This window comes from Macaca nemestrina, chromosome 15 (assembly GCF_043159975.1).
Source record: "Macaca nemestrina isolate mMacNem1 chromosome 15, mMacNem.hap1, whole genome shotgun sequence".
Lineage (NCBI taxonomy): Eukaryota > Metazoa > Chordata > Mammalia > Primates > Cercopithecidae > Macaca > Macaca nemestrina.
The window spans coordinates 15,066,738-15,082,537 of record NC_092139.1 but is presented as its reverse complement, the minus strand read 5'-3'; positions in this window follow the sequence as shown (position 1 = coordinate 15,082,537).

The window sequence follows — 15,800 nt, the reverse complement described above, 5'->3', positions numbered from 1 at the left end:
ATTCATATGTTCCACTGAGGAAATATTTAGATTTTTTTTTTTTTTGAGTCAGGGTCTCCCTCTGTCGCCCAGGCTGGGGTGCAGTGGTGCGATCACAGCTCACTGCAGCATCAACCTCTTGGGCTCAATCGATCCTCCTGCCTCAGCCTCCTGAGTAGCTGGGACTACAGGCATGGGCCACCACACCAAGTTTAGATTTTTGCTTACAGGATGAACCAGTCCTCTCAAGGGGTATGATAGGAGATTTCATGAATGCATCGTACTATCTTTCAAAATTCTGAGAATTTCTAAAATTCAAAACATGTTTAGCTCCAAGGGCATTGGATAAGGGATGGTGGACTGGCACAAACATGACTGCAATGTATGTGTGTGGCAGAATGTATTTTCCAAAGATGTCCTCAACAATATTTCCTGTCCTCATGCTTTTCTAGAACTTGCTGTAATTCCCCTTCCTGTGAATCTAGGTGGGACTGTGAATCATCCATAACCATTAAAAAGATGAAAATGGCCAGACATGATGGCTCATGTCTGTAATCCCAGCACTTTGGGAGGCTGAGGCAGGCGGATCATTTGAAGTCAGGAGTTCAAGACCAGCCTGGCTGGCATGGCGAAACCCCATCTCTACTAAAAATACAAAAATTAGCCCAAGCGTGGTGGTGCATGCCTGTAATCCCAGCTACTTGGAAGGCTGAGGTGAGATAATAACTTGAAGCTGGCAGGTGGAGGTTGCAATGAGCCGAGATTCTGAGATTGCCCCACTGCACTCCAGCCTGGGCGACAGAGCGAGTGAGACTCTGTCTCAAAAAAAAAAAAAAAAAAGACGGAAATGATGCTGCACAATTTATGAGGTAATGCAGCTTCTTTCTTGATCACTGGGACACTCACCTTTGGAGCCTGGAACCCCCATGCTGTGAAGAAGCCCAGGCCAAGTGGAGAGGCCACATACAGATGCTATGGTCACGGCAGAGTTTCCAGATGACAGCCAGCATCAGCCACCAAGCATGTCAGAGAACAAGGCTTTAGCTGTCCCAACTCCCAGCTGTAAAGTCATCCTCACCCTTTAAATCTTCCTGTCTAAAGCCCCAGACAAGCTGTCCCACTGTGCCCTTTCCAAAACGATGAGCATGATAAAATGGTTATTGTTTTACACCACTAAATTTGGGATGATTTGTTATGCAGCAGCAGTAGTAACTGGAGCAATACACTCTTTTTTTTTTTTGAGAAGGAGTCTCTCTTTGTTACCCAGGCTGAAGTGCAGTGGCGCGACCTTGGCTCACTGCAACCTCTGCCTCTTGAGTTCAAGCGATTCTCCTGCCTCAGCCTCCCAAGTAGCTGGGATTACAAGTGCACACCACAATGCCCAGCTAATTTTTGTATTTTTAGTAGAGACAGGGTTTCATCATGTCATCCAGGCTGGTCTCGAACTCCTGACCTCAACTGATTCCCCCACCCCTCTGCCTCAGCCTCCCAAAGTGCTGGAATTACAGGTGTGAGCCACCACAATCGGCTGCAACATGCATCTATATGTAATTTGTGCATGGGGCAAAAATGTCTCCAGGGTACATGGTTTTCAAGAGAGGATTTGGTGAACAGGTGAGGTATGCAGATCTTCTGCTTTACTATTTTCCAAATTGTTCTCCAAAATGGTTGTAGCAATTTATACTCCCAGCAGCAGTGAAGGAGGGCTTCCTTTATTTCCTGCTTCACCCACCGTTACTGTGATCAGAATTTTCCAGGGTTTGGTCCTTCTGCCACCAATCCCCTCTGAAGAGACAGAGTAAGATAAGAGTTAGCAAAGGCCTCCAAGAGCTTTGATTCTGTACAGGACTATGTCTTTGCTGTCAAAAAAAAACTGACTCATAGCCAGGTGTGGTGGCATGAGCCTCTAGTCCCACCTACTTGGGAGGCTGAGACAGGAGGATGGCTTGAGTCCAAGAGTTCTGTGTTGTAGTGCACTATGTCAATTGGGTGTCTGCACTAAGTTCAGCATCAATACAGCGACCTCCCAGGACTGGGGGACCACCAGGTTGTCTAAGGAGGGATGAACCAGGCCAGGCTGGAAATGGAGCAGGTCAAAACTCCGGTGTTGATTAGTAGTAGGATCGCGCCTGTGAATAGCCACTGCACTCCAGCCTGGGCAACATATGAGACCCTGCCTCTAAAATAATTAAAACATTAAAATAAAATAGGCCAGGCATGGTGGCTCACACTTGTAATCCCAGCACTTTGGGAGGCCAAGGCGGGCAGATCACCTGAGGCCAGGAGTTCAAGACCAGCTTGGCCAACATGGTGAAACCCTGTCTCCATTAAAAATTCAAAAATTAGCCGGGCATGGTGGCCGGCGCCTGTAATTCCAGCTACTTGGGAGGCTGAGGCAGAGGTTGCAATGAGCCGAGATCACACCATTGTACTCTAGCCTGGGCGACAAGAGTGAAACTCTATCTCTAATAATAATAATAATAATAATAATAATAATAAAACTGTCATATCCCTTTTCTAAATTCTCCTCAGTCTTTCCCATCCTGGAGAGGAAGGCCTAAGGCATGACAAGATTACTCCTAGTATTGCCTGATATAACTCATTCTCTCATTCAACAGATATTAGTATTTATCAAGTACTGGCCCTGCCTCTAAAATAATTTAAAAATTAAAATAAAATAGGCCAGGCATGGTGGCTCACACCTGTAATCCCAGCACTTCGGGAGGCCAAGGCAGGTGGATCACTTGAGGTCAGGAGTTTGAGACCAGCCTGGCCTACGTGGTGAAATCTCATCTCTACTGGAAAAAAAAAAAAAAATTAGCCAGGTGTAGTGGCGGGTGCCTGTAATTCCAGGTACTCGGGAGGCTGAGGCACGGAAATCGCTTGAACCTAGGAGGTAGAGGTTGCACTGAGCCGAGATCGCCCCATTGCACTCCAGCCTGAGCGATAGAGTGAAACTCTGTCTCAAAAAAAGAAAATAATAATAATGTTTATCAAGTACCGAGCTAGATACCAGACATTTTTCTAGATGCTAAGAGAAAATTGTGATGATGATGATGATATCACCGCCATCGAGGGACCAGGTATTTATTGAACTTTTTAGTCACCCAACATCCATTCACCTGACTTCTGAAACAGCCAGATTTCTTTCTCTCCTTGTTTTCAGTCTCTGTGGTTCTCTGAGGTTGTTAACTCCATTTCCATCTCCAGACATGATATGAACCAGCCTGGCCGATCAGTATTATATTCCTTTTGCAACAATGATTGGTTCAGGGCTGAACAGACCAGCCAGAGCCAATGATACTAAATGTCCAGCTTTCTTTGTGCCTTTGGAGAAGCCAACTTTCTCTTTTGTGCTAGACATAGACATGACAGGTTGTGAGGCCACAGCAATGGCAACTGTTTTATCAACATGTGGAACCTGAGAATGAAATGAGCATATGAACAGACTCTGATACAAACAGCAAAGAGAAATTGAGTACTAATTATATAGTTTGAGTCTTGAATTCACCTAGCCTTGACCTGCCTTTCTTTCCTTCCCCAGCTTTGTATCTTCTGAGGTTTTTAGAAGTGTGTTTTGTTGGCCGGGTGCGGTGGCTCAAGCCTGTAATCCCAGCACTTTGGGAGGCCGAAACGGGCGGATCACGAGGTCAGGAGATCGAGACCATCCTGGCTAACCCCGTGAAACCCCGTCTCTACCAAAAAAAAATACAAAAAACTAGCCGGGCGAGGTGGCGGGCACCTGTAGTCCCAGCTACTCGGGAGGCTGAGGCAGGAGAATGGCGTAAATCTGGGAGGCGGAGCTTGCAGTGAGCAGAGATCTGGCCACTGCACTCCAGCCTGGGTGACAGAGTGAGACTCCACCTCAAAAAAAAAAAAAAAAAAAAAAAAAGAAGTGTGTTTTGTTTTGATTTTAATTGAATCATAGCACACATACAGAAAAATACACATTGTAACAAAAGTATAGTTTGCTAAATTTTTACAAATGGAATATACCATTTAACCAACACTCACATCAAGAAGTAAGGACATTATATGATGTATACATGTACATCATATATGTATATGTATGTATATGTATATGATATGTGTATGTGTATGATGTACACGGTCTCCAATTTATGATAGTTTGACATACCGATTTTTTTTTTTTTTTTTTTTTTTTTTTTTTTTGAGACAGAGTCTCGCTCTGTCGCCCAGGCTGGAGTGCAGTGGCCGGATCTCAGCTCACTGCAAGCTCTGCCTCCCGGGTTCGGGCCATTCTCCTGTCTCAGCCTCCTGAGTAGCTGGGACTACAGGCGCCCGCCACCTCGCCCGGCTAGTTTTTTGTATTTTTTAGTAGAGACGGGGTTTCGCCGTGTTAGCCAGGATGGTCTCGATCTCCTGACCTAGTGATCCGCCAGTCTCGGCCTCCCAAAGTGCTGGGATTACAGGCTTGAGCCACCGCGCCCGGCCGACATACCGATTTTTTTATTTCATGGTGGTGAGAAAGTGATACATGTTCAGTAGAAATTGGACTTCAAGAAGGCTGGGCACAGTGGCTCATGCCTGTAATCTCAGTATTTTTGCAGGCCGAGGCAGGTGGATCACTTGAGGTCAGGAGTTCAAGACCAGCCTGGTCAACATGGTGAAGCCCCATCTCTACTGAAAATACAAAAAATGTGCTAGGCATGGTGGTGTGCACCTGTAATCCTAGCTACTTGGGAGGCTGAGGCAGGAGAATAGCTTGAACCCAGGAGGCGGAGGTAGCTGTGAGCCAAGATTGCAGCACTGTACCCCAGCCTGGGTGACAGAACAAGACTCCAAGAAAAGAAAGAAAGAAAGAAAGAAAGAAAGAAAGAAAGAAAGAAAGAAAGAAAGAAAGAAAGAAAGAAAGAAAGAAAGGAAGGAAGGAAGGAAGGAAGGAAGGAAGGAAGGAAGGAAGGAAGGAAGGAAGGAAGGAAGGAAGGAAGGAAGGAAGGAAGGAAGGAAGGAAGGAAGGAGAAAGAAGGAAAGAGAGAGAGAGAGGGAGGAAGGGAGGGAGGGAGGAAGGGAGGGAGGGAGGAAGGGAGGGAAAGAAGGAAGGAAGAAAGGAAGGAAGGAAGGGAGAAAAAAGAAACTGGACTTCAAGTACCTATACAACCATTCTGTTTTTCAGTTTCAGTACAGTATTCAATAAATGACATGAGATATTCAACACTTCATTATAAAATAGGCATTGTGTTAATTTTACCCAACTTTAGGCTAATATAAGTGTTCCGAGCACATTTAAGGTGGACCAGTCTAAACTAAGATGTTTGGTAGGTTAGATGGATTAAATGCCTTCTCAATTTACGGTATTTTCAGCTCACAGTGGGTTTAGCAGGAGGTCGCCCCTCTGTATGTTGAGGAGCATCTGTGCTGTTATGTCTGGTTTCTTTTGCTCACCGTGTTTGTGAGATTCATGAATACCGATGAGTGAGATTGTAAAACCGTTCATTTTAATTGCTGAATAGTATCCCGCTGTGTGATACACCATAGTTTACTTTCCAGTTAACTGCTGTCATCTGGCATTTGGATAGTTTCTAGTTAGAGGATACTAGGAATAAAGTGCTATAAGTTCCCTGGGACAGTGGCTCTCAGGCTTGTGAAATACTCTCTTGATGTAGTGTATTAGTCAGACATAGCTGGGGGCTCACATGATATCAGCAGCCTTAGTTTCTCTCAATGTCTTAGTTCTGCTTCCCTCTGAGTTGCTTTCATCAGATTCACGTGTTCCTCCTGACCAGCTCATTCCCAGCTGCTCCAGGCGTCCATTCCCCAGCCAAGTCACTTAGCCAAAAAAAGAAATTTTAGAATAAAGTCTCATTGGTCTGGCTTCATTCACATGTTCCTCCCTGAACCGATCCCTGTGACTAAAGGGATGGAGCGTGCTGATTGGACAGAAGTGGTCACATGTCCACTCCCCAACCCGTCTGGACCCTGGAGCCAGGAAGCAAGATCAGCTTCCTGTGAACCACATGGCTGATGTGGGGAGGGGTGGTTCCCGGAGGGGAAATCAAAGTGCAATTATTCAAGTGGAATTGTTGCTGGGCAGGCAAAAACAACAGATATTTATGGACCACACCAAGTTTTTTTCAATGCCTTCATGCCTTTAGGTGCTCTGTTTCTGCTATGAGGAAATACTTGTTTTCTTTCTCCTCATCCTCTAAGACCCAGCTTAAATACCTTTCCCATCCTGAAACCTCCCAGAAGTTTTGGACTTGATTCTGGATGGGTGTTCTTTTTTTTTTTTAAGACGGAGTCTCGCTCTGTTGCCCAGGCTAAAGTGCAGTGGCACCGGCTCACTGCAAGCTCCACCTCCCGGGGTCAAGCGATTCTCCTGCCTCAGCCTCCCGAGTAGCTGGGATTACAGGCGCCCACCACCACGTCCAGCTAATTTTTTGCATTTTTACTAGATACAGGATTTCGCCATGTTGGCTAGGCTGGTCTCGAACTTCTGACCTCAGGTGATCCTCCCACCTTGGCCTCCCAAAGTGCTGGGATTAGAAAGGCCTTAGCCACCACGCCCAGCCTGGATGGATGTCCTTAATCTCCATTTACTCTCCTTCTGTTGGAAGAGGCTCAAAAGCTTAAAACAGCATTCTGCAGGCTCTCTTGCAGCTAGGACAGTGGGAAGTTAAGTTCTGTCAGTTAGATTCATTTGCATGAGATCTGGAGGGTGGGAGAGAGGGAGGGGTCATCTTCCTGGAGCTGTGTCAGCTAAGGGAGCAGTTCTGGCAGGTGGGAGGAGCGTGTACAGTGGAATCCACTGTGCAGTCCCCACTTAGGAGGGTGTGAGGCAGTAGGATGCAGGCCATGCTGGTGGCAGGGACAGCAGCAGTTTGGTAACCTTGGGAGCAAGGACTTGCTGGAGGAACCTTGAAATCAAAAGCCTGAAATGGCCCCTGACTTCTACTCTTCCAGACCTCCTGATGATTTTGTAAGCACCTATATCCCTGTATTAGATCTTTTAAAAATTTATTATTTATTTATTTTTTAAAATTATAGACACAGAGTCTTATACTGTTGCCCAGGCTGGTCTCAAACTCCTGGCCTCAAGCAATCCTCCCACCTGGACCTCCTAAAACACTGGGATGACAGGTGGGAACAACTGTTCAGCCTCAAAATTCTTTTTGGGACCAGGTGCAGTTGTTCCCACCTGTAATCCCAGCACTTTGGGAGGCCAAGGTGGGTAGATCACTTGAGGCCAGGAGTTTGAGACCAACCTGGCCAACACTGTAAAACCCCATCTCTACTAAAAATACAAAAATTAGCCAGGCGTGGTGGCCCATGCCTGTAATCCCAGCTACTCAGCAGGCTGAAGAAGGAGAATCGCTTGAAATTGGGAGGTTGAGGTTGCAGTGAGTCAAGATCACGCCACTGCACTCCAGCCTGGGTGACAGAGAGAAACTGTGTCTCAAAAAAATACAATAAAATAAAAGATTTTTTAAAAAAATGCACTTGAATAGCACTTACCCTGTGTCAGGCACTAGTCTAAGCACTTTATTAAAAATTTACGGAGCAGGCATGGTGGCTCATGCCTATAATCCCAACCCCTTGGGAGGGCAAGGCAGGCAGATCTCTTGAGGTCAGGAGTTCAAGACCAGCCGGAACAACATGGTGAAACCCCATCTCTACTAAAAATACAAAAATTAGTTGAGCATGGTGTGTGCCTGAAATCCCAGCTACTTGGGAGGCTGAGGAAGGAGAATAGCTTGAACCCGGGAGCTGGAGGTTGCAGTGAGCTGAGATCGCACCACTGCACTCTAGCCTGGGCAACAAGAGTGAAACTCCATCACACACACAAAAAAATTTACAACCTGGCATGGTGGTTCACACCTGTAATCCTAGCACTTTGGCAGGCCGAGGTGGGCAGATGCCCTGAGGTCTGGAGTTCAAGACCAGCTTGGCCTACATGGTGAAAATCCGCCTCTACTAAAAATATAAAAATTAGTTGGGTGTGGTGGTGCACATCTGTAGTCCCAGCTACTCCAGAGGCTGAGGCAGGAGAATTGCTTGAATCCAGGAGGTGGATGTTGCAGTGAGCCAAGATTCCACCACTGCACTCCAGCCTGGGCGACAGAGTGAGACTTTGTCTCAAAAAAAAAAAAAAAAATTTACTTAATCAGCTGGGTGTGGTGGCTCCCGCCTGTAATCCCTGCACTTTGGGAGGTCAAAGGGGACAGATCACTTGAATTCAGGAGTTCAAGACCAGCCTGGCCAACATAGCCGAATTTCATCTCTACTAAAAATACAAAAAATTAGCCGGGCGTGGTGGCGGGCGCCTGTAGTCCCAGCTACTCGGGAAGCTGAGGCAGGAGAATGGCTTGAACCTGGGAGGCGGAGGTTGCAGTGAGCCCAGATCGCTCCATTGCACTCCATCCTGGGTGACACAGCAAGACCCGGTCTCAAAACAAAACAATACAAACCACTGAACAAACAAAACCCTTAATCTTTACAACAACATCTTGAGGTAAGTACTCTTTACCTCAGATGAGGTAATCTGGTTCTGCAAAAGGTTCTGCAAACATTCAATGATTTTATACATGGACAGATGTTCTGCAAAAGGTTCAAAATCTACTTTGCAGATGAGGTAATCAAAGTCTAGAAGGATTAAGAAATTTGCCCAAGGTCACACAACTGGTTTCTTATAAACTATGTAAGGTTATGGGTAGATTTCATAATGCCATGGGGAATGCTCTTGAACAGCAAGGACTGTCCTTAAAAGGAAGCACTGTCTTTTTTTCATCTTTGCACCCTAGTGCCTAAATCAGCACCCTAAGCACTTGATTGGTGTTTGGTAAATATTGGTTGAATGAATGAATGACACTATTTATGAATTCAAGTGAGTCTGCTGTGAAAAGAAAAAAAAACTAAAGATTAAAAATAAATTCAGAGTGTATTTTCCCACTAGAGCACAGGTGAGCAAAGTTATTTTATTAAGAGGCAGATAGTAATCTTTTTTTTTTGAGACAGTCTCACTCTATCACCCAGGCTGGAGTGCAGTCACATGATCACTGCAGCCTGGACCTCTTAGGCTCAAGTGATCCTCCCATCTTAGCCTCCCAAGTAGCTGGGACACAGACTTACAACACTATGCCTGGCAAAGATTTTTACTTTTTTCTGTAGAAACAAAGTGTCATTATATTACCCAGGCTGGTCTCAAACTCCTGGGCTCAAGTGATCCTCCCACCTTAGCCTCCCAAAGGGCTGGCATTAGACTAAGTAATTTTTTTTTTTTTTTCGAGATGGAGTCTCGCTCTGTTGCCCAGGCTGGAGTGCAGTGGCTTGATCTCAGCCCACTGCAGCATCTGCCTCCGGGGTTGAAGCAATTTTCCTGCCTCAGCCTCCCGAGTAGCTGGGACCACAGGCACGTGCCACCACATCCAGCTAATTTTTGTATTTTTGGTAGAGATGGGGTTTCACCATTTTGGCTAGGGTGGTCTCAAACTCCTGGCCTCAAATAATCTGCCTGTCTCAGCCTCCCAAAGTGCTGAGATTACAGGCGTGAGCCACTGCGCTCGGCCAATATAGTAAATAGTTTTTATTTTACTGGCTATACAATCTTTGGCACAGCCAATTAATTCTGCTATTCTATCACAAAGGCAGCCATAGCCACTATGTAAACAAAGGGGCGTGTTTCTGTTCCAGTAAAACTTTATTTACAAAGACAAGCAGCAGACCAGATTTGGCTCATGAATTACACTTTGCTGACCTTGCCCTACAGGATGAGTTTTAGTATATCAAAAGATTTATAATAGCTTACTGTACTTAGTAAAATCATTTTTTTGCTTTGTTTTGAAAAAATTATTTTATTTTATTTTATTTTATTATTTTGTTTGAGATTGAGTCTCACTTTGTCTCCCAGGTTGGAGCGCAGTGGCTTGATCTTGGCTCACTGCAACCTCGGCCTGCCGGGTTCAAGTGATTCTACTGTCTCAGCAGAGCTCAGGAATTTGAGACCAGTCTGGGCAACATGGTGAAACCCCATCTCTAAAAAAATACAAAAATTAGCCAGGTGTGGTGGTGGGCGCCTGTAATCCCAGCTACCTGGGATGCTGAGACAGTAGAATCGTTTGAACCTGGGAGGCAAAGGTTGCAGTGAGCCGAGACTGTGCCATTGCACTCCAGCCTGGGAGACAAGAGCAAAACACCATCTCAAAAATAAATAAATAAATAAAAATACAAAAATTGGATGGGCGGGATGGCACACACCTGTAATCCCAGCTTCAAAGGAGGCTGAGGTACGAGAATTGCTTGAACCCAGGAGGCGGAGATTGCAGTGAGCTAAGATTGAGCCACTGCACTGCAGCCTGGTTGACAGAGTGAGACTCTGTCTTAAAAAAAAAAAAAAAAAAAGGATGATGAAGCTGTCTACATAAGGATGTAGAAAAGTCTCTAAGATACAGTGTTAGGTTAAAAACTAATTGTGTATCTCTATAAAATTGAATACACACATATACATATGGAGTTGGGCATGGTGGCTCACGCCTGTAATCCCAGCACTTTGGGAGGCTAAGGCAGGCAGATCACGAGGTCAGGAGATCGAGACTATCCTGGCCGACAGGGTGAAATCCCGTCTCTACTAAAAATACAAAAATTAAATAAATAAATAAATAAAAATTAATTAAATCAAATAAAATAAATATTGTGTCAGGGTCTATATAATTTTTTAATGTTTATTATTCATGTATTTATTTTTGAGACAGAGTCTTGCTCTGTCACCAGACTGGAATGCAGTCGCGGAATCTTGGCTCACTGCAACTTCCGCCTCCTGGGTTCAAGCGATTCTCCTGCCTCAGCCTCCCAAGAAGCTGCGACTACAGGCGCATGCCACCATGCTCGGCTAATTTTTGTATTTTTAGTAGAGACGGGGTTTCACCATATTGGCCAGGCTGGTCTTGAACTCCTGATGTCAGGTGATCCACCAGACTTGGCCTTCCAAAGTGCTGGGATTACAGGTGTGATCCACTGTGCCTGGCCTAACATTTTTTTTTAAATATAAAAATGAAAGTGGGCCAGGCATGGTGGCTCATGCCTGTAATCCTAATGCTTTGGGAGGCCAAAGTGGGAGGACTTCTTACGCCTAGGAGTTTGAGACTGCCATGACTTATGATGGTACCACTGCATACCAGCCTGAGGGACAAAGCAAAAACCTGTCTGAAAAAAAAAAAGAAAATAGTAGTTACCTACTGCAGGGGGAAGAAAACATATGAATTATTATCCATTTAAGGATTAAATATAAAAACATTCGATGAAGGTAGCTCACACCTGTAATCCCAGCACTTTGGGAGGGTAAGGTAGGCAGATCACTCGAAGCCAGGAGTTTGAGACAGCCTGGCCAACATGGCAAAACCTCAACTCTACTAAGAATACAAAAATTAGTTGGGCATGGTGGCGGGAGCCTGTAATCCCAGCTACTTGGGAGGTTGAGGCAGGAGAATTGCTTCAACCCGGGAGGCGGAGATTGCAGCTGAGATGGCACCACTGCGCTCCAGCCTGGGCAACAGAGCAAGACTGTCTCAAAAAAAAAAATAAAACAATGATAACACACACATACATTCACACACATGCAAATCAGTTGATGTTTCTTTTGACAACCTAAAATAAAAGAATCAGAATCCAGTTTTTTTTAATTATTTTTGTTTTTTGGTTTTTGTTTTGAGACAGTCTTGCTCTGTCCCGGAGCTTGGCGTGCACTGGCGAGATCTCAGCTTACTATCCGCCTCCTGGTTTCAAGCGATTCTCCTGCCTCAGCCTCCCAAGTAGCTGGGATTACAGGCACATGCCACCATGCCTGGCTAATTTTTGTATTTTTGGTAGAGACAGGGTTTCACCATGTTGGTCAGGCTGGTCTCAAACTTCTAGCCTCAAGCAATCTGCCTGCCTTGGCCTCCGAAAATGCTAGGATTACAGGCATGAACCACCCCGCCAGGCTTTTTTTTTTTTTTTTTTTTTTTTTTTAAGGCTTTTAAAAAATAACAGACAGAATCCCAATATGTCACCCAGGCTGGAGTGCAGTGGAGAATCCAGTTTTAAAGAGTGTATTCAAGTGAGAAGCCGTGAATGGCCACTCGGAAACACAGACTCCAGAGAAATGGGGTGAGTGCTCAAAAGTTAAAAGTTAAGGTCTTCCTTATATAGGCAGAAAACAAAGAAATTTAACAGGATTATGACTTTTTTTTTTTTTTTTTTTTTTAAAGAAATGGGGTCTCACTCTGTTGCCCAAGCTGGAACACAGTGGTGCAATCAGGGCTCACTGCAGCTTCAAACTCCTGGGCTCAAGCCATCCTCCCATCTCAGCCTCCTAAGTGGCTGGGATTACAGGCGTGAACCACTGCACCTGGCTTCATTACAACATTTTCTATACAAGGCTCGTTTATGAGTTACAACAATTTAATTAGCTATGGTTTGTTTTCTTTTCCATACAGTTTGTTTTTATTTCCTTTCTAGTTTTAAAGAGTGTATTTAACATTCCATCTCAAGACAGTGTGATGATAGTCATGAAGTCTTCGTGTGAGAAAGGCAAGAGGGAAGTTATCATACAATGAAGATGAACAGTGAAGAGGAAAGGGGTCTTCCCTGGTGCCCTTCAGTCATTTGTAATCTTTTCCTTCCTTCCTTCCTTCCTTCCTTCCTTCCTTCCTTCCTTCCTTCCTTCCTTCCTTCCTTCCTTCCTCCCTCCCTCCCTCTCTCTTTCCTTCTTTCTTTCTTTCTTTTTTGAGATGGAGTCTCACTGTGTCACCAGGCTGGAGTCAGTGGTACGATCTCGGTTCACTACAACCTCCGCCTCCCGGGTTCAAGCGATTCTCCTGCCTCAGCCTCCCGAGTAGCTGGGACTACAGGCTTTCGCTACCACACCCAGCTGATTTTTATATTTTTAGTAGAGACAGGGTTTCACCATGTTGGCCAGGATGGTCTCATCTCTAGACCTCGTGATCTGCCTGCCTAGGCCTACGAGAGTGCTGGGATTACAGGCCATTTACAACATTTTCTAAAACAATGTAGGTACAGAAGAGGGCTAATTATAATGAGACAAACAAAGGTAACCCCTGCCTGGGTTGCAGCTGCATAGTTTCAGAGGACTCGTGTTCCACAATCACATTCCCTTAAGGCTTGAAATATTTTAAAGTCTCAACAGCTTAGATTTTGAAATACTTATTTTCACACTTCCCTGCTTAAAAGTTTCTCAAGGGCAGCTGTGCCTGGCCCAACTGGTTGAATTCTTTTGAGTTTCTGACTGGCCTCGCCAAAGGAGCCAACGAGATAGGCTTTTATCTCAGTAAGCAGAGGGGTGACTTTGAATAGAATGGGAGGCAGGTTGGCCCTAAGCAGTTCCCAGTTTGACTTTTCCCTTTAGCTTAGTGATTTGGGGGCCCCAAGATTTATTTTCCTTTCACAACATCATAGCCAAAAGTGAAAAAAAGGCCGGGCGCGGTGGCTCAAGCCTGTAATCCCAGCACTTTGGGAGGCCGAGACGGGCGGATCACGAAGTCAGGAGATCGAGACCATCCTGGCTAACACGGTGAAACCCCGTCTCTACTAAAAAATACAAAAAAAAAAACTAGCCGGGCGAGATGGCGAGCGCCTGTAGTCCCAGCTACTCGGGAGGCTGAGGCAGGAGAATGGCGTAAACCCGGGAGGCGGAGCTTGCAGTGAGCTGAGATCCGGCCACTGCACTCCAGCCTGGGCGACAGAGCGAGACCTGTAATCCCAGCTACTCGGGAGGCTCAGACACAAGAATCGCTTGAATCCAGGAGGCGGAGGTTGCAGTGAGCTGAGATCCTGTCATTGCACTTCAGCCTGGACGACAGCGAGACTCCGTGTCAAAAAAAAAAAAAAAAAAAAAAAAAAAAAAAAAAAAAAAGCGGCGGGGCAGGAAGGGGGTTGCGGGGTGGGGGAAGCGGAAGGTGAGAACAATCCAAATACCCATCAACTGATGAATGGATAAATAAAACGTGGTATAGGCATACAATAGAAAATTAGCCAAAAATAAAATAAAATAAAAGATGAGGCGGGGCTTGGTGGCTCATGCCTGTAATTCTAGCACCTTGGGAAGCTGAGACAGGAGAATCACTTGAGCCCAGGAGTTTGAGACCAGCCAGGGCAACATAGTGAGACATCATCTCTACAAAAAAAATTTTTTTTTAATTAGCTAGGTGTAGTGGTGTGCACCTACAGTCTCAGCTACTCAGGAGGCTGAAGTGGGAGGATCATTTGAGCAGGGGAAGTTGAGGCTGAGTGAGCCTCGATTGCACCATTGCACTCCAACCTGGGCGACAGAGTGAGTCCTTGTCTCAAAAGAGGAAAATGAAGAATGATGTACTGAAAGAAGTATGCTACATGCTACAATGTGCATGAATTTTTTTTTTTTTTTTTTTTTTTTTTTTTGAGACAGAGTCTTACTCTTAGGCTCAAATGACCCTCCTCCCTCAGCCTTCTGAATAGCTGGGATTACAGGCATGCAAACCTCTGCATAAGTGAGCATTAACCTTTTTACTTTATTTTTATTTTTGAGACAGGGTCTCACTCTGTCACCCATGCTGGAGTGAGAGTGGCACAATCATGGCTCACTGCAGCCTCCAACTCTTAGCACCAAGACATCTTCCTGCGTCTGTCCTCCATGTACCTGGGACCATGGTTGCATGCCACTATGCCCAGCTATTTCTAAATTTTTTTTTGTAGAGATGAGGTCTTACTATGTTGTCCAGGCTGGTCTTGAACTCCTGAGCTCAAGCAATCCTCCACACTTGGCTTCCCAAAGTGTTGCAATTACACGCATGAGTCACTGTGACTGGCCAGGCATTGATGTTGAAAACATTATGCTAAATGAGAGAAGCCAGACACAAAAGGCCACATATTGTATGATTCTATTTCTAGGAAATGTACAGAATAGGCAAATCTATTATAGATGATTAGTTGTCTAAGCCTGCGAGCATGGGGAGAAATGGGGAATGACTGCTAAATGGTATGGGGCTTCTTAAGGGGGTGATGAAAATGTTCTAAAATTGATTGTGCTGTGGTTGCACAACTCTGTGAATATACTAAAAACCATTAGACTGAATATTTATTTATTTATTCAGAGACAGAGTCTTTTTTTTTTTTTGAGATGGAGTCTCGCTCTTGTTCCCCAGGCTGGAGGGCAATGGCGCAATCTCTGCTTACTGCAACCTCTGCCTCCCAGGTTCAAGCGTTTTGCCTGTCTGTCTCCCTAATAGCTGGGATTATAGGCATGCACCACCACGCCCAGCTTGTTTTGTTATTTTTAGTAGAGACAAGGTTTCATCATGTTGGTCAGGCTGACCTTGAACTCCTGACCTCAGGTGATCCGCCTGCCTCGGCCTCCCAAAGTGCTGGGATTACAGGAGTGAGCCACTGGCCCAGAGACACAGTCTTACTCTGTCACCCAGACTGGAGTGTGGTGGCGCAATCTCGGCTCACTGCAACTTCTGCTCCCCAGGTTCAAGTGATTCTCCTGCCTCAGCCTCCTGAATAGCTGGGACTACAGGTGTGTGCCACCAGGCCTGGCTAATTTTTGTATTTTTAGTAGAGATGGAGTTTCACCATGTTGGCCAGGCTGGTCTTGAACTCTTGACCTCTGGCAATCTGCCCACCTCAGTCTCCCAAAGTGCTGGAGTTACAGGATGAGCCACCGCACCCAGCAGATTGAATACTTTAAAAGGAAAAATTGTATCTTATGTAAATTATATTTCAGTAAAGCTGTTACATGTACATATATTTTTTAATCCAATAAAAAATCTCCCTCCCACTTTTATTCTCCATTGAACCAGTTCCCATCATTACCTGCTCCTTGCCATGCA